Source organism: Neophocaena asiaeorientalis, unplaced genomic scaffold (assembly GCF_003031525.2).
Source record: "Neophocaena asiaeorientalis asiaeorientalis breed wild unplaced genomic scaffold, Neophocaena_asiaeorientalis_V1.1 scaffold43, whole genome shotgun sequence".
Lineage (NCBI taxonomy): Eukaryota > Metazoa > Chordata > Mammalia > Artiodactyla > Phocoenidae > Neophocaena > Neophocaena asiaeorientalis.
The window spans coordinates 16,006,178-16,028,369 of NW_020173674.1; positions in this window are offsets into that span (position 1 = coordinate 16,006,178).

A 22,192-nucleotide genomic window follows, 5' to 3' on the forward strand; every position below is an offset into this window, starting at 1 on the left:
TTCTTTTGCGGGTAGGAAAGTTGGCCACTCACAGACCCAACCAGTTTCTAGGTCAGAAGCAACGTGACCTCCGGGGTCTCTACCCAGACTAAAAGCTTGAGTTCTGCCTCTCATTTTGCCCGTCATATGCTCCCGAGGGAATGAAGATAAGCATATAACTACCCCGTGCCTCAGTTTCTTCATCTCTAACTTCATTCCCTGACTCAGTACAACAAACAGACGCTGAAGTGGGAGTAGCCAGGGAAGGCAGAATCAAAAGGCCAAAAGAAGAGAGACTTAAACTAACCTGGCATCTATTCCTCAGCTCCACCCATTTTCCTGAAGCCTCCCAGCAATGGCGGTGGGCTGTGGCATTGGGTGAGGTTGACGGGAACAAAGTGGACAGTCTCCAATATCTCCAAACCCTACAACAGTGCAGGCAATGAGGGTCAGAAATAACAGCAGTGTTTTTCTTTTTTTAATAAAAAGAAAAGAAAAGAAAAAGCCAGGCTAAAAGCCTCTTTCTAAAATATTGACATGGTAGGTAAATGCTTTTTATAAAGAAGAATACACAAGTGGGTTCAGAGCCATAAAACTCTTATCTTTCCTTCAGCGTCAGTGCTATTGGCTTCTTTTTCTCCATGTAAACAGACAAACTAGTCCTCATTCAGTAACCCAACGCTCTCGTAACTGGGGAGCAAGCACAGTGGGGAGCCTTTAAACCGCTCAGAGAAACTCCCTCCAACCCAACCCTGGCTCAGTGAATTGTGAAGGAAACTCAGCAAAGCGTTATTAGTGTTTGGGAGGATTCTGCCCCTCCCCGTTCAGAACTCCACGCCAAATTAATCTGACTCATTAGATCCTATTGAGACACTCCATTACATAAAAGAAAGCACTAAGCTTAAACTTAGTTAAAAGTGATTTTTTTAAAAAGCCAAGATATATTCATCCTAAACAGTAACAGATTAACATTAACTGCTTACCAGTTTCAACACCAGCTGCAAACGGGGTTGATTCTTCATTTGCTGCAACCATAAACGCTGCCAAACTCTCCCCCAAACTTCCTTTTCCTTTTAGAAACCAAGTTCCTAGAAATAATCTTTAAGAAAAGAATTTTCTTTACCATGGGCTTTTAAACATTAACCGCAAATCCAATCTAACACCGTTTAGCATAAAATTAGAGTTCTCTCTCTGTCTCTGTCTCTGTCTCTCTCCCTCCCTCCCTCCTTCTCTCCCTCCCTCTTTTAATTAATTCGGGAAAATTCACTGACTTCTTTATCTGCTACCTGGGTATCATTTTAAAACTGAAGAAACTTCCCCTCTCTTTTCCTTCATCCTTATTTGAAATCCCTCTTTAAACATACCACAAATTTCCCTGGCTTCACTGTACTGCAATCTTGGCCGAATTTCTTCAAATTCTACTCTCATAGAAATGTAAAATGAGGGGGTTGTACAGGACAATCTCCAAGGTCCCATTTAGCTCTAACATTCTATATGTGTCTATGATGATCCAGAGAAACTGGACCAACTCCATATAAGCACCCGAATTTGGGCCTCATTTCTATGTGTGTTACTGCTGTCACTACGTTTCTATAAACTTTTTGCTAAATTACAATATAACACAATTTTTCTGTCTTTCTAGGCTACCAGTCCCCTCTTCAGTTTGCTTCTTCAAACTAATTATTTTCTTTCTCTAAGAAACCACCTGTATCTCTAATAATTAATGTTAACTCTATCCTTCCCATCAAGACTATCACTGCCACCAGCAGCCCTTTTCTGACCTAATTGAGAATCTCTTAATAACAGTGACACATTCTTCTGAGTAAAACAATAGTGTTTACTTACCATACTGTCATCATAGCCATCCTCCTCATCATTTATAACATTCACGACAGCTTCCTAGATGGCAAACGACTATTCTAAGCACTGCACGTTTAATCCTAACAACCTTCTAATGCAGACTCTATTATCGTCCCCATATTACAGATGAAGAAATTGAGGCAAACAAAGGTTAGGTCATTTGTCCAAGATGTATTCCTGATGAGTGAAGGATCCAAGTTTGAAAACCATACATTTTGGGGACGGAGCTTGCACCCTTAACCGCTACGATGCCCTGCCTTTCTGCTTAAATGATTTCCATGGGCCCGCCCACCTCTAAAATCCTCTGATTACCCAGCACTTGATTACCTCAGAATATCTAATTTCTTAATTGATGAATTAGGCATAACCAGAATATCTACTTTATAATTGTGAGAATTAAAGAAATTTAATGTAAAGCACTCAGAACAGTGCCTGGCACAGAGTAGATAGCTTGAAAAGACATCAGCAATTATTTAATGGCTGAGCTCTCAATTTGCAAACGAACACACTGAGGTCAGAAGTTAGTGGAAAAATCTAGGACTGGAACCCAGGAGTAATGCACCCACTTCTTCTTAAAAATACCATTTACTAATGCAAGGCTAACTTCAGAGACACACTTAAATTTTAAGACTTTAAAATATCCCATGTCTTGTGTTTCTTAGTTCAGGGCTTTAGCTATTGAGCCACACAGCTCTTGCTAAAAGGCAAATTCCAGGGAAACAAGGAGTCTGGATTTGCCTCTCCTCACCTCCTGGTGCACAGCTGGGCTTTGCTAACCTGTAAGTCAGCAGTGTCTGTTTTTGGAAGAGCAAGCTTACCAGAGGCTTCCTGTTTATTAAAAATGACCACCATGTTCAGAATAGGTTTAAAGTCTTTTCAAATAGTGATATTGATTTGGTGAAATGTATTTCTCACCAGAGGCCCCATATTTGAAAATGAGCCCATTTTATAGGTACTAACTGAAAAAAAAAAAAAAAGTATTCTAAAGGAAAGATCTCCTTCCCTGTATAAACAAAACTGGCATTTGCAAGGGTTGTGCAGGTAATATTTATATTTTTAAATCAATGTGAAGTATCAAATATGATAACAGTAGATTCAGGCATGCATTTGCATACAGCAAAGAATCAAAGGGTTTGACATCAGCACAGCTGAAGCTGAGCTCTGCACTCTAGAATTTTACATGGAAACAATCCCTTCACTATTGTAGGTATATTTTCTTTTTGTGTCCTCATGGCAATAAATAAACACACACACACATTTTGTGAGAAACAAATGCTATATTAACATACCAAAAAAGTATTACATTACTTGGTTAGAGCACAGCTACTGCGGTAATTACTATTCAAAAGATAAAAGAAGCATTTTTAAGAAGCACATAAATCTGGTAATTCTAAAGATGATTGCAATAAAATATCTCAGTATAATTTATAATTTCATAATTTATATCATCAGCATCAGATTTGCAGTTATCTTATACGGTGATACTGGCTACCCTGATTTCCTCTCAAGTTCTTATCCAAGAATCCAAGTTCCTCAAACCCTTTTATTTCTGTGACCTTCTTCAAGCAACATTCCACCTTGCCCTGAGGTCAGAACCCCAAACTTTTCATCTATTAGCTCAGGTAAATAAAAAGGAACACGTCTTCATTTTTTAATGTCTACTGAGCTTTTCTTGTAGTTTCAATTCTAGAATTTTAAATGCATTTAAAAAACATTAAATAGTATTTTTGCACAGGATTTTCATTTTATACTGGTTTGTTTTACTAACCATACTCTTAAAAACTAAAGCCTCACCTCAGAAGATTAAATTTGCCCTTAGTCCAGAGGAATTTTAAGTCCATGCTCCCCTCTTGAACATGCACACAAAATATTATCTCAAGAAGATTTTATTTTATTAATATGCGTGGTATTTTTTAACATTAAAATATTGGATCCCAAGGGGGTTTTATTTGTTCAGGGTTTTTTTGTTTTTTAACTATTTATGATGGAGAATTTCAAAGAAAAGTAGAAAGAATATAATAAACAGCGTGCATACATCATTTCTATTTAAATGTTAATAGTTATTAACATTTAGTCATATTTGCTTCATCTCTCTCTCTTTTTTTCTTTGCTGAGATACGCTAAAGGAAATTATAGACATCATGGCATTTCACTCCCAAATTCTTCACTGTGCTCGTCTGAAGAGTAAGGACATTTTCCTACGTAACCAGAATGCCATTATCACTCCTACAAAATTAATAGTAATTCCCTATTACACAGGCCATATTCTAATTTCTCCACTTGGAATCTAATTTTCTTGATAATATCTTTTAAGTCTCTGTTCTGTCATCAGTGACGGTACACACATGTTCTTAAATAAAAGCCACCTCTAAAGTGGCTAATTCCAACTAGTTCTGCTGAGGAAGCAATACCCACCTTGAACAGCTCCAAGTCTGTTATCTGACAGATCATCAGGCATCATCTAACCTTGCCCTTTTGCCTGTTGGGGATGTCACGTTAAATCAAACACTGATGAGAACTGGATAAAAGATCCTGTGGTATTTCAAATAGATATCTCCCCTCAATAATCAGTGTGCATTGGGGAGCAATAAACCCTAAATACAGTCACATAGTTGAAAATGGGGCTGCTTTGCCTCACTCAGTACAGGTCTATACAGCTCAATCCGCACAAGATGCTAAGGTGGTAATTTTCGATAGAGTCAAATTCACTGAAACTCAGAGGAAAAAATTCATTTTTCCTTCAATCATTTATTTAACTCAGTGAAAGTAAAATTATCATAATTCATGAAGGTGATGGAATAACTGGATTATTTGGATTTCTAGGAGTGAGGAATACAGAGGCTTTTTGAGGGGTTTGGGGAGGAGACTAGAAATTAACCTGACATAAATTTTGTTATGCTTTGTCATACAGACCAGGGCAAAAGATCTCTCTTGTCCTTTTGTAGGGAATAATCAGAATAAAGAAAATAGGTAACCTAAGATTATCTTTTCTTTTCAATTCCATCTGCAAGCTATTTGTTTTTCTAGAAATGATCATCTATCTATATCTAAATCTATATCTCTATATATTTATATATGTCTTTCAAAAACTGATGCAAACAAAGGAAGATGGTTAGTTAAGGGTTTTGCAAGCTCGGACACTTGAAGGATATTCCTCCGTGCTATTTAGGGTGAGAGCATTGCTTGGAACAGCTAAACAGCATCCTTTTTTTTTTTTTTTTTGGCCACCCCACACAGCTTGTGGGATCTTAGTTCCCTGACCAGGGATTGAACCCCAGGGAATTTCCAACAGCATCCTTTCTCAAGCTTTACCTTTTGAATCTTCCCCTTCTCCCTGAAGCCACAAAGCCACCTTAAAAATGTGTGCTCTCATTATTTAAAAAATATATATATATATATTTTTTTACCTATGAATGAACTAGTTAAGGAAATACAAATTTTAGTTTGTTCACTGAGGTAAAACTGGGTGGGGAAAAGATACTTCCCCTTTCCTTTGTAACCAAAGCATACCATATTATGTTTTCTCTTTCTTTTTCTTCTTTTATAATAAGAGAACTATAGCAAAAGTATGAAGCAGAAAATATTTACTGATAATATCAGAATTGAGTGAGGCATACCCATCAATGCTCAGCCATGTGCCACCCCCTTAAGAACCTCATTCTAAAAGACATGCCAACATGCCCATGTGTGAATTTACAAAAACGTATGTGTGGAAACATTTACATTTGATATGATAATTTAGGTGGAGGAAATCAAAGTGAATGGCTTCCAAAAATGGGAACAAAGGACAGTATGGTAAACCAGAATCCAAAGACAGTCCTCCATCTTTTCCTTTAGTAATAAAAAGCTTTCCAGCAAAATAAATAAATAACTTAATTGTTGGCTACCTCCCCTTACCACTCTTCAGAATAAAGGCAAGAAAAATGGCAAATACGCAAGAAGTAAAAAAGAGCTGTAAAGGACCTATGGAGATCTAAAAGCTCAGAAATCCATCCCTGACCAGTGACGCTGGCTGCAGAGCCACTCAACGTATATGTGGTTGGACAGACAGGCTGTGCATCCACCCTTGCCCATGTGGTCATCCCTCCGGATGCCTTCCTACCCTCACTCAACAGGGTGTTACAACTTCAAAAGACACACACACACACACACACACACGCACATGCACACACACACATCAGAAAACTCTAAATGCCTCAAAAGAAAGGTATTTTTTTCCCTGTACAGATTTACTTTCTAAGTGACGTTTACAGTATAAGTAGTCCTGTGTTATGCTATCCTTACAGCATGTCCAAGAAACAGAAGGTTGGTATCATTTACTTGTACAATAAATACTTATTGATTACCTCTACATGTCTGGTAATAGAAACACTGGTCTTTGAAGTTGGAAATGTCCTTAAAGATCATCTAATTCAAGTTATTCACTCTACAGAGGGAGACAAGAGAGGTAAAATGACTTACCAAGGTCATACAGCTTTCTGAATCGTTTATCTTCTTCAATAGATGGCAAAGAACTCAAAAGAAGGAACTACCAGGGACATGATAGAGAATAGCTAGCAAAACTAAAAGATGAAGAATTGTGCTTTCTGACAACTTTTCAGAAGAAGGAAAAGTTCTGGCTGTTTTCTCCATCCCTCCTTTCGCACTTCCCACTCCCTCACACATGCACCCTGATGTGGCATGGTCAACCAACTGCCTCCCGGATTGCCCAGGTGTGGTGAGAGGGAGAGATGATAGGGAAAAAGCAGGACACTGGCTATAGGACATAGAGGCTCTCCAAGACACAGTCCAAACCACGGTACAGAAAAATGGCAGGATCCCTACAGATTGAGCTTTAAATCAAATATTGATAAGGTGGTTCCTTTCTACGAGAATCCATAGCTCATTGCATGGAAACCTTAGGGCAGAACAGCTCAGGGTTTAATAGACAACAATTCTCACAGTGAAAGAAATGAGAGGGAAAGAAGAGAAAGAGAGAGAGAGAGAAACTCATTTTTTTGTCATTCATTCAGTCTTCTGATATGGGACCTTATTGTCTCCCAGTATTAATGTTGATGTTCTCTTTTAACAGAAAGGGTCAAAAGGAGCTCAGCTGATGCCTATTAGGACTTACCATGCTCTGGACAAATAAGAAACTGCCCTTAGGAATTTTGAGGGAAAATGTTTGGAAGATTCTTTAAAAAAAAGTAGTGATGTTATATCTGTTAGCATGTAATTTTTCATTAACTTAAAAATTTCTTATAGTATTAAAAAATCTATATTCTGGCCTCTTAAAGTAGTTGCCAATAACAATGAAAGCTTAACAAGTAAATTCTGTTTATTTCTAAAATATATTTTAGAAAGTCCTCTTGCTACAAGAGGACTTGGAGCACTCTTGTTAAATATAATACTTATAAAGAGACACTTGAGATCCCTTACTTTCTACCCAATCTGTATTTGTTCAAAAAACTTTATAGTTGTTTTCTTTTGTTTTGTTTTACCCCTGGCCAAACCAGCCACCATCTATTTTCTGACTGCACCAAAACTTAAACCTCCTTTGTAGTCTAAATCATGTGTCCAAGCAACCAACTTTAGAGAGACAAAGGTACATTTTTTTTTTTTAAGAAAAGAAACCTATTAGACGATTAAGATTCAATTTACAGGGCATTAAATCCAATGCTGGGGAAACTTCAGTAGAGGTGACATATTAATTAAGGCAGTAAAAACTCAACCATCTTGAACCTTCATCCTTTTGACCCATTCAATTAGCCATCCAGTTAGGTTCTTACAAGGAGATGAACTTCATAGAAACACAGAAGTTGAGGTAGCCGAATAGTGAACCTTCCCCCACAGTCCACTCTATGGCAAGATACTTCACTGCGGGGCATTTAGACAAAAATGCTTCTGGTTGTCACAGAAACCTGGATGCACAGGGGCTTGTCGTGGTTTGTAATACCCTCCAGGGCAGTATCACCTAATAAAACGGAGGCATGAGGTGCAAACAGAAATGTAGCGCATTAATGCAAGCACAGAAAAGAAAAAAAAAACCACCTTGAGGGTAGTTCGGAGACTTGCTATCTTGTCAATAGACACCAGCCCTAAGGCTCATCATCATCCCCAAAGACAAGTTGTCAAAGCTACTAGAGGACTTAAACTCATCTAGTCCACTTTTAACATTTTATAAATAAGGAGACTGGGATCCGGAGAGGGAAAGTACCGGAAGTGACAGAACCAACAAGTTGAAAAATCCGGAACTTCTGCCTCCCGTCCAGTTCTCTTTTCTATGCCCTGGATTTCACCTTTCCAAAATGTTTAAACATTCATTCATCACCTTAATTAATCCTGTAAGGAAACCTCTGTGGTAGATACAGTTATCCCCATTTTCCAGACAAAGAAATTACTATAGAAGTTTACACCAAGAGTCACTGCCAGACTCAGAATTAAAGTAGATCTCCTGGACACGGAATCAGAGGTTCTCCTAACTGACGTCTGAAAACAATAGTTTCTGTTTGTTTAGCGTCTACATTCATACTGCGTATATTATGATTTTTCTTTTGCATCCCAATTTTTTAAAAAGCAAACAAAATTAAACACACCCTGTTTGAATTGGAGATCAGACTGAATACAAATATTTCCCATGAAAAAATGAATTCCAACACTGCAACCTCCCTACTAAACAGTTATGGAGAATGTATTGATTTGTAAATTCCCTTCTGGACCTAACACCAGGTTTTGCCACGGCTGGGAAGTCCAACCCTATGGGCTTTCCTATTTTATAGCTATCATTTAATACTGAAAAGAGCCTGCAGTCACAAGGAATTCACCAAATGAAACTGGTGTAAACCCATTGAGCCCGTGGCCAAGGTAATATGTCCTTCTATGCAGACCTAGAGAGAAGTGATAAGGAAGAAAGAAGAGGGAAGAAGAGAGAGGAGGAAACTTCACCAGACAGGCTCAATAAACTCCATGAATGGGATCCTCAAGGGGTTTGAACCATATGCCAGTGAGCTCTTCTAAGAACAGCATATTCTATGTTGGTTAGGGTGACCCAATAGATTTAAAGCTGAGAAAGAGAGAAAATTGAACAAATACCAAGGACAATCAAAAAAAATTATAGTAGCTTTCTCAAGGTACATTTAGAGATAATGAACTAGACTTACTCCTGTTAATGAACAAAAATACCACATATGATCACAATTTGAAAACCAAGATGTCACAGGACCCCATTAGGATCACTTGACACTGCTCATTTGTAAAATTATAATATTATAAAAAATTATTATATTTTGTCAAGAAGTCTCGGTCATTTGTTCAACACAAAGGGATTGCAAATAGGCTTTGTCAGAATTGGCAGTTAACTGGATCTTTCCAGGTTTGTAAACCGAGAGGAATAAAGATGTTTCTTCATCCCCCTTCCCCTCCCACCCTCCTCCACCCATCATCCATGTTTCCCTAGAAAAATAGTCCTGGGTAAATCAACTTCCAATTCCATCAACATGAAAAAAAAAACAAAAAACAAAAGTAGGGGTGGGATCCCATTTGGCCAAGTAACTGCTTTGTAACAATTACAAATGTAGACCCAGACATTGGGTGAAGTGTTGTTATGAGATTAATGGTATGGATTATCAGTAAAGATGAGTGACATTCTTAAATGCTTATTTGGATAGCTCATAACACTTTTGATTAAGCCAGTCAAATGACGTTGCAAAAGTCGACAGTAATTGTTTGAAAATTACTTAGATGAATCTCAGAGCTTTTTAAGAGAGGTTTGGGATAGCTCTACCAATGGTATAACATAGTATCACAGTTTAGTTAGAACCATGAATACAATAAATATATAAAACCAAAAGAATATACATATGTGCTTCCATACATCCATTCATTTCTTATTTCTTTGGCTATGGCTATAATACAGGTTAAAAAAAGGTTTAGAAAGTTAAGATGGCTCTGGAGACTAGTTCTAACCCAGCCAAATGTGTATTAGGACACAATGTTTTTAAGTCAAAGCCTGAAAAACTGCAAGAGGGTGAACTGGTCTTCTTGTCCATTTTTATTAACATTTATATTTGCACAACGTATTCTTTTTGGGTAGCCGATTTTTTACCTGTGAGTTGTGAGCCAGTGCTCATCCGAATGCCTAACAAATCTTGAGAATTAAAAATGCTTCTAAAATTCTAGTCAACAGTGACAGTGAGAAGTGATCAAGGCCAGAGGGTTTGTTGTTGTTTTTGTTAAAAGGTGGATAGCAAAAGAAATGTAGTCAATAGTTGCCAAGCTTGAACCAATAATGTCACTGAGAATGTCACTGAGAATGCTCAAATTTATTTTATTTGGGGTAAGTTTCAAACAGAAAGTTCTTCAGCAAAATGAGATTTCACTATAAAAACAAAACATGAGAAGCTAATAAATTTTTTTAAATTTTATTTAAAAAAGGAAAGAAAATTGTATTGAAATGGGATCTAATTTCTCTAGTAATTAAAAAAAATCATTGCTTTGTAATATTTGTTTTACGTGGTATGTTGCAAACATTTTAAACCATAATTTTATATTTCTTCTTTTTTTAAAAGTATAGTTGATTTAATTTCACGTGCACAGCAAAGTGATTCAGTTATATATACTTTTTTTTTCAGGCTATTTCCATTATAGGTTATTACAAGATATTGAATACTGCTTCCTGTGTTATACAGTAAATCCTTGTTGCTTATATTTCCTCTTATCTGGTATTTTGTAAAAGAAAAAAAAAGTCATAAAGACAAAAACTTCTGGACCAGTATTGAGAGTTTAAAAATATTATTATTACCTACATTAAAGCTGGTAAAAAGAAAAATTTGCCACTGCTTTTCAGTTCTTTCTAATAATACTTTGAAAATACAGATAAGATTTTTTTAACATTATGCAAAATTAAAACTTCTTAAAGATTTATCATGATCAAGAGTCTAAAGGTCAGCATTATATCAGAACTCTTTGATCAAAATCTAGAGAGGAATATCATTTAGAATATTTGAAAACATGTTTTAGAAATAGGCACAATTTACTTGTTAAGCTTTCATTGATACTGGCAAATACTCTGAGACCAGAATATAGATTTTTTTAATACTATAAAATTTTTTAAAGTTAATTTAAAATTACACGTTAACAGATATAACATCATTATTTTTTAAATGTTTTAAATATCTAATGAATGCATAATAGTAAATAACAAAACAGTAAAATGCCATTTTAGATTTTTTTTTGTCATTTTAGTTTTCATCTATGGTTCCTCTTTGATATCAGCATAATTTTTTTGTTAAATCATGTTATTTTGTTTTAACTCAAAAACATATATATATATATATTTTTTTTCTTAAATGCAGTTCATTGTAATTGAGTTAATTTTGTTTTTAAATCAAGGACTAATACCTAAACATTTAAATAGCAAATTCAGGAAATAATAGGGCTTATCCCTAACATTTTTCTCAATGTTGGTATAATTCCATATAATCACTATAAAACCAATTACCATGTTTTTATAATGTCAGTATATCTGTATGAAAACCAAAAATCTGCGCAGGACTACTGCCTGGGTGAAGCCCGACAACTGGAGGCTTGTAAACATCAGGTAGGTAGAACCGACTCGTCTAACTTTTGTGCACCTTCTAAAACCAAGCTATCCCTCTGCAAGTTTCAAGACTGTGAGTTTAATTCATTAAGAAAGTAAAGTAAATACAACTGATTAGCATGGATTTGAAGGTTCTAAAACTGTATTAAAATTTCCCTCCTTATTGATTCTATAGTAGCTCCTACGTTCTGTGTAATACCCATTTTACTATTATTTTTACCCCATAGAATGTGTAATATTTATTTCTATATCAATGCAAATACTTAGTTTGGTAAGATAAGATTATGAACCAATTTTGCATTAAAATTGTAATCTGCTGCATTTGTTTCATTTAAGCCTAAGAGTTGACAAAATGGAAAGTTTAAAAGGAATAGTATTATTTTCCTTTGAAAATGTTACTTATTTTACTACAGGTCTCAGATAAAATGAAAATAATCCTTTTCCTGAAATTATTGATTTAGCAAAATTTTAAAAGTAAAATGCAAGAAATCTTTAATATGCCATATGGTTTCTGTTTCATGCTACTAGTTCATTTATTTGTTTGTAAAAACAAAAATGCATTATTTTTATATGCATTTTAAAAACCAATAAATAAATATGTGACTAATTCTAGAATTTATAAATAAATTGAAGTAAGTAGAAGGTTTATATTCCAACTAAAGTTTACAAAAAGCTGAGCAGTAAAATACCAAATTACTTAAATGTTGGCACTCAAAATAAAATTTTGTTATTCTGCTTTATAAATGTAAAAAGAGCTTAACTGAAATAATTAAAAATTTTTTATATTTAGTTAAAATTTCTTTTGGTTTTTAGTAAATATTTTTAAATAGGATTTCTATCCAGAATGTATACTTTTCCATTGTTTTACAAATAGTATAATACAGTTTTTTTAATTCAATTTTTCAAAAATTGAAATTAAAAAATCTTAAGCAATTAATACTTTCTTAGCAGCTCCTTGTTTTTCATAGAAATAAAACTTTAATGAAATTAGTTCATCTTCCTTTTAGTATTTCAAATATTATTATTTCAAATATCAAGAATTTAAACTTTTAAAAAGCATAGGAAGAGTTTTCAATATTTACAATAATGTTATTCCTAAATTAAAATATTTATGAATTAAAAATAATTTATCTTAAAATTTAGAAATTGCCAATGATTTCTTATGGGAGAATGTAAAAAATTATATTGGTTTTTAACAATGTCATATGTTAACTATTAGTCCAAAATTGTTTAGTTTAGTCTTTTTTAATATTTTTGAATTATTAAAGGCAGATTTCAGGACTATGTTGACAATGAATTTCTATAGTTATCAATTATGCCTTCATCAAAATGTTCCAGCTTGGCAAAAATTAATACAATGTAATTTAAAAGGATAACATCCTCTTTCTATAATTTGGTTTTTTCTTTTAAAATAAGGTTCACATAAACGTGTGATAAATATCTTGCATGCTTCCAGTATATTTATAAGCTATGATTCCCAAATAAAACATATTTTAGTCCTATCTTCTTTTTTTTCTGAATTATAAATCAATTGCCAAACAAATTGATTGTTAATAAACAAAATTTAGTTTTTCAGATTATTTTAGAATTACCTATTTTTACTTTAATTCTGAAAATACATGAAGTTAAAAAAAAATATGTACAGCATTTTTAACAGTAACTATTAGTTTAACATTTAGTGATTAAGGCCAGTATCTGCTGCAGGCTTTATAAAAGCTTTGTGTTAAGAGTTTAAAATATTTAATTATGCCATCTTGAAAAAAAATCTTCAAATACTACAAAATTGTAATGAAAGATCCTAAAAGTTAAATTTGGAGAAATTTTCATTTTTGGTTTTGTTTTCTTTTTACATTTTACAATTTAGTTTCATAAAGTTTAGGCTTTTTGTAAACAGATAACAGCCATTTCATGTCTGATATTTGGAATCGTTTTGACAACATTTTTGTTTGTAGAAGAACCGTCTTTTAAATTTTGTGTGTAACTGAACCTTTCTTTAAAGCAGTATCAGAATTAATGTGATTCTACTGAATGTATTCCATCAGTCTATATTTGAAGAACAGTGAGATAAATAATAAGCTTTCTTTTAATACTCATTTAACTCTTCCCGGTTTAAATATTACAATTCTAATTTTCTAATAGGACATATGACAGGCTTTTGCAGTAGTAATTTCTGGCATGAATGGGTTTCAAATTTTGTTTTAATTTAAATATCTGATATATTTCATGGACTATTAATCTACTCGATTTTTACCTTGAAATTTGCAGTCCAGTTCAGTTTTATGTGAACATTTTCTTTAAATGTTTAAAATAATTCACAATGTGTTTTTAAAAATATTTTTGAAAGATCATCTACCTTTAGCTGAACAGATCAATGTAATTACTTTTGAATTTCTGAACCTTTATAATTTCATAGCTTGGCTGTTACTTTAGCATCTATCGATAACAATCTTAATGTGTACTGAACACACTGGTAATAATTCCCTCCTTTATTTAAATTGTGTAATTCACAAGAATATACAAATACCACGTAAACAGAACCATAGGGTATCACATCCAGCTGAAGATAGCTTAATGAGTTTCTTTTGTCTTCCAGTTAAATCTTGTCATCTCATCTGAAAAAGAAAGGTACTTAGAAGGTTAGGCTTGAGAAAACGTTTTTTAGGGTGGAGAAGAGAGTCATTATGAATGAAAGATTTTCTATCCCTCATAAAAATAACTTCCGATTTTCTTGAAAGAGGATTCTCCGAGAGCCTTACTTTCTTTTCCTATAAATTATACACATTTCACTGAGGTTAAACGCACAGGAAAAAAAAAATGTTCATGAAATTTCTTCCTGACTCAAATCCTACGGCCCTTTTCAAACTCTCAGGACGAAGTACAATTATCTGGTGAATTGATCAGTGAGGACGAACAATTCACACAGTTTAGGCTCCTCAAAATCTTCTTTCAATGAGGAGGTTTTTTTCCTTTGAATTATCTGAATAATTGCTTCAACTCTTCAGTTCAATTTGCATGTCTAGACAGGAAACTAGACTGAATAAGGTTTGGAAGGACTGTGATTTTTGAAACTGCTTTTTTTTTTTGAAACTGTATTTTGAATTGTAATTATTACTATCTTCCATGTATAACCTCACTGACTGCTTGCATCTGAGGCCTTCCAGAAATCTTGTGACATTTTAAGCATTCATCCAGTAATATATAATAAATATATGTATGTTTTAAAACATAAAATATATGCATATATATATATATATATATATGTTTTAAAACTTACCAGGGTCTGTTCTACTTTTCCTCAGATCTTCTTCACGTGGCACTTATATGCAGGAAAATATAAATGATCTCTCCTCCCCCACCCAGTTTTCATGAACAAATAAAAGTGTTTTACCTCTCTATACAAAAGGAAAAAGTTCGTATTTGTGGTTTTTTAAACACATTGCTGAAAGACTACTTAAAGGTAATTCTTTTTAAAAAGACCACAATGTAGCAATGGTTTGATTTGTTAGACCTAGATTTGTTCAATTACATTTTGCTGAAACCCTTTAAAAAAAAGTTATTGGTCATTTCAGAGGACAAAAAATAGGCTACTTTAAAAAATCATGTTGTTTGAAGAATATGCAAAAAGAAAATCTAAATCTTTAGTCATCATTTTTTCAAATGGCTAATGGCAGATGGGAAAGAGTTTAAAATGTGATTGAATGAAGGTGGTCAAGAGGTACAGCCTTCCAGTTATAAGATAAATAATTACTGGGGATGTGATGCACAGCACGGTGACTTCAGTTAACACTGCTATAACACTGGTATATTGGAAAGCTGCGAAGGGAGTGAACCTTAAAAGTTCTCAGCACCAGGAAAAAACATTTTTTATAACTGTATGAGGTAATGGATGTTCCTTGAACTTACTGTGTTAATCACTTTGCAATATATGTAGGTCAAGTCATTAGGCCGTACACCTTAAGCTTATATAGTGCTGTATGTCAATTATATCTCAATAAAACTGAAGAATAAAAATAATAAAAAGAAATAAAAAATTTAAAAATCATTGATTCAGAAGCTCTAATAAATGTTAGCTTATGGCTCCAAAAATTGCCATTGCTATATTGATAAAACAAGATCTTGCATGGAATCCTTCATTTTCAGCCATATTATTTTGTTTGTTGTTTGTTTTATTTACTTAGTTTTTTGGCTGCACTGCTTGGCATGTGGGATCTTAGTTCCCCAATCAGGGATTGAACCCATGCCCCCTGCAGTGGAAGCTCAGTCTTAACCACTGGGCCACCAGGGAGTTCCCATTTTCAGCCATTTAAAATAAATTACTCACTCTCCCTCCAGATTAAAACCTGGAAAGTAAAGCTTCAGCCACAAGATCCAAAACTATACAAGGCCTTGAATTTTGTTAATCAACTGGTCTTAAAACATGACTCCAGCAATATTATTTTTCCTTGATATTATTGTTGAAACCCACAAAGCAGCTCTTTGACATCACAAATAGCACCTATTCACTATAAAACAAGTTGAGCTAACCAAAAGGAAAAAAAATATTCAAAACAAAAAGGATTTAATCACAAACGCTGTAGAACTGTTAGATTCCATTCTAATGTTAAAATTCATGAGATTGTCTTTTGAAGATGGTCTTTTCTTAAGCCATTTTGGTTTGGAGGCACCTAGATAAATTCTTATAAGCCTTTCCCTTCCAAAAAAATTTTTCCCACGGGGATTTATGTCTTCATTTCCTCATATGATGGTTCCTTATTCATGCCCTCTTTTCTTCTCAAAGTGCACAACTAGTAACACTAAGGAGAAAGGAGTCTGGGCTAGTAAGTCTACAACCACCTTTCCAAACAATTGCAAATTCCATTAATTAGTTGAAAATCTTTCATTTATAAAATCTGGTCACCTTCTTTATCACATATCCTCTTCTATTTATCCTAAAAGTAATTTTCAATATTCTGCCTGATAGAAAAAAAGTGAGGTTCCAACTTCAGATAATAAAAGCTATTATTGGGGCTTTCCTGGTGGCGCAGTGGTTGAGAGTCCGCCTGCCGATGCGGGGGACACAGGTTCATGCCCCGGTCCGGGAAGATCCCACATGCCGCGGAGCGGCTGGGCCCGTGAGCCATGGCCGCTGAGCCTGCGCGTCCGGAGCCTGTGCTCCGCAACGGGAGAGGCCACAACAGTGAGAGACCCGCGTACCGCAAAAAAAAAAAAAAAAAAAAAAAAAAAAAAAAAAAGCTATTATTGAGTAGCTGGGGGCCAAGGGCTCTGGGAAGTCAACAGGGTTCAATAGGGATCAAAACAGTAAGAGAGGGGAATTCCCTGTTGGTTAGGACTCAGCACTTTCACTGCGGTGGCCCCGGGTTCAATTACTGGTCGGGGGAACTAAGATTCCCCCAAGCCGCGAGGCGCACCCCCCTTCAAAAAAATAGTAAGAGAGTAAAATCCCTTGTCCTTCAAACATTGTGCAGTGCATTCAGTTATCTCATTCTGTATCTTCCTTCCTAGAATAATCCACCTCTGGTTTACCTTCTCCAATGACAGAGCTCATGCAACTTTACAAAACCACTTCAGATTGTTTAGGGTGCAAAACCTTTCCTATTTTTGGACAAAAGGGGTAGGATTGGAGCAACTGCTACATAACTGGAGTTATGACTCAACTAAACTTTTGGTTTTCAGAAGAGAAGCCTTTTCACCCCAGCAGATGGAGATCAGCTAAGATAACCCATAAGTATGGAAACCATTCAGTGTGGATTTTCTGTTGTAGCCCAATTTCATAAAATGCTATTCTTTTCAATAAAATGAATTATTAAACATGCACTAAATGTGATACAAATTATAACCCTGAAAGACGTTTTCTATCAATAGACTCATAATTCAGAAAAAAAGGACATCCATCAGATAAAGTATCCCCATTTCTAGTTGAGGAATTATTGTCACCATCAAGCCCAAGAATTTGGACAAAATTTCTTTATAAGGGATATTAAGTATGATTTCTAAGTTTTCAGTCCTCGGCTCCACAAAGGGTACCAGTATCTGGTAACTAGGGTGTACATTATCGTTTCGCGACATACTCGTGACCACAGTCCCTTTACTCTTGACCTACCTATTATTATACATTCATATCTGTCTACATTACCCTAAAATAACCAATCACTTCAATCAATTCCATGAGTACTATGGGAACTAGAAAAAGGCAAGCCTGTTGTTTGACGCTAAGAAGCAGTTTGCACAAGATATTCCATCTGGTTGGCCCATGTAGCCATGACCTTCCCGCTGATGACTGAAGGGTTCTTGTTGAGTTCCTGACATAGCAAAGAGAAGGAAAGAAGTATCTGAGCCTTGTCTTCTACCTCACGCACCACCTGTCAACAGAGTTCTGACCACAGAGGACAGGCTCACGGAGCAAAAGCAGAGTGCTTTTCAGATCCGAGGAACCTACAGATCCCATAGAGGGGAAAGTATATATTGGCTTTGGGACCCAAACACTTGGGTTTTATATATTGAATATTTCTGAGAAAGAGCATATGGAACTCAAATAAATCTTTTCAAAATCCTTGAGGTTTTGTGTTGTTGTTTGTTTGGGTTGTTTTTTAACTGTAAATCTACAAAACATTTTGATCACTGTGTTTCTAAATTTACTGCTTGTAGAGGTCCACTTAAATTTCTATTTGAAAGTAAAATAACTTGGTATTGTGGTGGTGATCTAAGGAACATTATGTCTTTGTCTCATAGATTCTGATCCTTTTATGTCCTACAAGCAACAAATAACACTATCTAGACTATTGGTAACCTACACTATTGTTCCTGGGGTGTTTGAGATGAATTTCTGTGCAAATGTCTTCATAATTTAAATAAATAAGCAAACCAGTGCAACTTGGTTCACAGGTAACAGATAGACCAAAGTTGCTTCTCCTTGTCTTTCAGGTTGCCCAGCTTTCAAAAACAGATACAATCTAAAGGTGGAATGGTCATTCATCATACCTGATTTATGTAACACATCATATTTAATATTTTGATGGGAGTACTGTCAAGAAAAATAATGTATTCAGGAAATTCTAAGTTGGTTTACATGGAACAAGTAAGCTCTGGTTTTATAGGCATTTGAAAGTACTTTTCCATAACCATATCATGTAACTGTTTCTTAGTTTTCCCTTTTCTTATATGACCTCATTCTAACAATTATAACACCTCCCATGTGTGTATGAATTTGGTGCTTTTACAAACATTATCTCTTTTGATCCTCACAGTGTCGATAACAATATTATTAGACCCATTTCAGGGTGACTAAAAGCTCAGACTCTGAAATGAGACCGATGAGAATTTGAATGTTGGTCCTCTTAGGTTTCCAGCTGTGTAACATTGAACAAGCTTCATAGACTTTCTGAGCTTCAGTTTACTTACCTGTAAAATGGGGATGATAATAATGTTTGCTCCACAGGACTGTTGTGAGGTTTAAATGAATAAAAGTGCTGAGTATATAGCAAGTGCTCAACAAATGTTGGTATTTAACCAAAAGGTAAATGAAACTGAGAGTCATTGAGAGGTGTGCCCTTGATGCAACCAAGGCTAGGACCCAGGTTTGGAACTTCAAAGCCTATGATGAAGCCCTCTCATTTTGTTTGCAAATGCAGCTCTTTTTAAAGTGTGACTCAGCATTGTTCCCAACTACCTTCCGCCTACATACTGATCAAACACAAAAGCACTTTTTCCTCTTAACCAGTGGACTTCAAAACCTTCCATAGATGCCTTCATGAAAGACAATGGACAACCAGGCCTTGTCCTGAACAGAAAAATGCAGCAAGGTTAAGTCATAAACGCAAATCACTGAGAAAAAAATATTCTACAGGGATGAGCTTCAGTAGTAGCGCATTGCCTTAGCAGGAAGCTGTTCCAAGAAGCAAGCTGGTGAGAGGAATTGAAGAAAGTCTCAAGGTCTTTTTTTTTTTTTTTTTCTTTTTGGCCACATCGCGCGGCATGCGTAACTTCCCTGACCAGGGATCGAACCTGTGCCCCCGGCGATGGAAGCGCGGAGGCTTAACCACTGGACCGCCAGGGAAGTCCCAAAAGTCTCAAGGTCTTTACATCAACATATTTTAGTCTATCTTTTTAAACAGACATTCTTAGTACACATGATCCAGGTATTCTGTTGGGTTAAAAGGAAAAGTGCATTGGCTTGAATGTCTGGTAAGTGCCCAGACCTTCAAAACATAACACTAGTCCCCTTAAGTCATAATACGTGTATTCTTTTCCATGTCTGTGGAGAAAGCTTATAAATGAAACTCATTTTAGTACTATAGTACTTTGAGTTTTCTAATGAGGCTCTCTCCCTTGAGTTCTGAGTGGGGCTGTTCTCCAAAACAAAGTCCCTTGTTACAGCTGCACATCTCTGCTCCCTCGGTGCTTTCTGAGTCACTTCAGTTAATTTATTTACCCTTTGGCTGCCTTCAATACACGTTTGAGCCCTACTAACGTTCATGGGGAGTATGTCATAATCACAGGCAATAAAACTGTGGTGCTCTATTTTTAACCTTGGAGCCAATACCATTCCAATTCAGATGTTAATGTTCTAGGCTCTCGAACCCTAAATTATAAAGTTTCTGGTTGAATTCCAGTTCCGGAATCCTCAGAAACTGATGGTGACGTTTCATAATTTCAACTTGAGGATTTTCTTACGTGGAATTTTGCAAGTGGTTTGCTAGAGGAGGGATACTCTGTTTTGTTTCCAGAAGAACTTCAAGAGGGAGAATATGGGGTATAAATGTAGAACAAGAGCCAAAATTTAACTGGCCCTTCAGCGGGACATTTTTTTGACTTGGCTAGTATTATTCTGGGTGGCTTTCAAAATAATAGCTGTTAAATATTTAACCAAAAATGTATAGTGCAAGGTGGTTCAATTTCTTTGTTTGGTGAAATGACACTTGGAAGATATCTTTAATATACACAGTGTATAACAATATTTCTTGGTTCTATAGAAGGCATCAGTTGTCAAGAACCATATGAAATTCTTCATGAAATAAACAAAAAAACAGCATCAGGGTTTGAGATTTGTCTTCAACCAGCACAAGTAAAATAAAAAATTCTAACCCAGGATCTCTGAAGATGACATGTATTTCTCTTGTGGAAAAAAATAATGAACATAAATAAATAAAATCAAAGCTATCTTGATGTTATTAGTCTTAGAGGAAAATTCCCTGGAACTTAGGCATCTCTTTAGATTCTTTCTTCAGCAGGATACTCCTTCCAAAAAGAAAAGAAAAATAACAATTATATAGAATAATTGCAGAACTCTGGTTGACAAGAGAAAAAGGACAGTAGTTTTCAAATGGGCCCAGGTAGAGCTGTCCAAGTTCAGGTCTTCCTAGTAAATAAGATGCTATGTTTCCAATACAAACTCACCCTATTTTGCTTCATAAACTGTAATGTCTAATGCAGTTTCCTTAGACATTTCAAATAAAACATGATCTCCCTAGTACATGGCTCAATCCACGTAAAAAGATATTTAGGGAGATGATTCACTCATCAGGAGCCTTGCCGACAGCAGAGAGAATAGGCAATGGCACCTCCTGTCTGCGAGGACATGAGATTTTATGGCCTGGAAAGATGTCTGTGGAATAGGCACTTGTAGGTCCATACCAGCTGCAAGGTGTGGTTCCTGGCACTACTTCCAACCTGATTCGTTGCTGTCTTCCTGCTGGGTGCTGGGTGATTCAGGGCCTTGGTTTTGGCACACACAGACTTTCTCCTCTAAATTTCAAAGGCAGTTGAGTTTGACAGACACTGAACAGAGTGGTTCAATGACTCAGGGAACAACTGTTTGGTGGCCAGAGAGAAATGATCTTGCCATAATAACAGCCTGCAATCTGCTATCCTTTTCCTTCTTGAAATCTCAAAGATCACAGGAAGAACTCATCCCAGGGAGATATCAACTCTCAGGTAGAGAAGTGGAAACAAAATCCTAGAGAGACTCAGTGCCTCTAGTCTGTGTCAGGATCCTTACCCATCCTCCCGATCTCACCACCCTCGTCAGAAGCAGAAACAGTCAGTCTCCTGATGATTTAGGGAAGTGATTTTTTTTTCCTGACAACTTCCTATATCTCAAGAAAGATGGGTCATCACAATCGTCACCTGGTTTCTCAAGCAGTCCAGATTAAGGAGATAGGCACTGAAAATCTCCCTGAGTCACTCATCAACTGTTGCCCATACTTGAAGGTCACTTAAATATCAAAGAGATATTGGTTATTGAAGCTGATGAAATGGAAGATGTTAAGAGTCCAGTGTGAAAAATCTGTGGACCACCAGAATGCCTGTCTCTTCAATAGTCAAGCAACTCTCACCAGCACCAAATCCCAGTGAGGTTTTTACAGCTCACCAAAACTTAACATGGAATTTTTTTTTTTTTTTTTAAGTTTGGGGACAGGGAAGTGAGGCAGGGAAAGGGGAGAGAGAGTAACAAGATCCTTCTCTGATCTGAAGGCAGTGCACAGGTTAAAAAGGTAGAGTTTTGGATGTAGACCACCTGGGATCAAGTCCTAATTCCTACCTATTAACCTTGTAACCTTGGGCAAGTTATACTATCTTTCTGCTTATCAGTTTCTAATCTGTAAAATGGGATAATACAGGCACCTACCAGAAAGGATTGTCGTGCAGAGTAAGTAAATTAAAATATATGAAGCATTTAGAACAATGCCTGAAATATGATAAGCATTCAAAAATTTAGCTAATATTACAAGAAGGGTTGAAAAATTTTTTGTTTTAAATTACTTTCAAGCTGAGTATTAT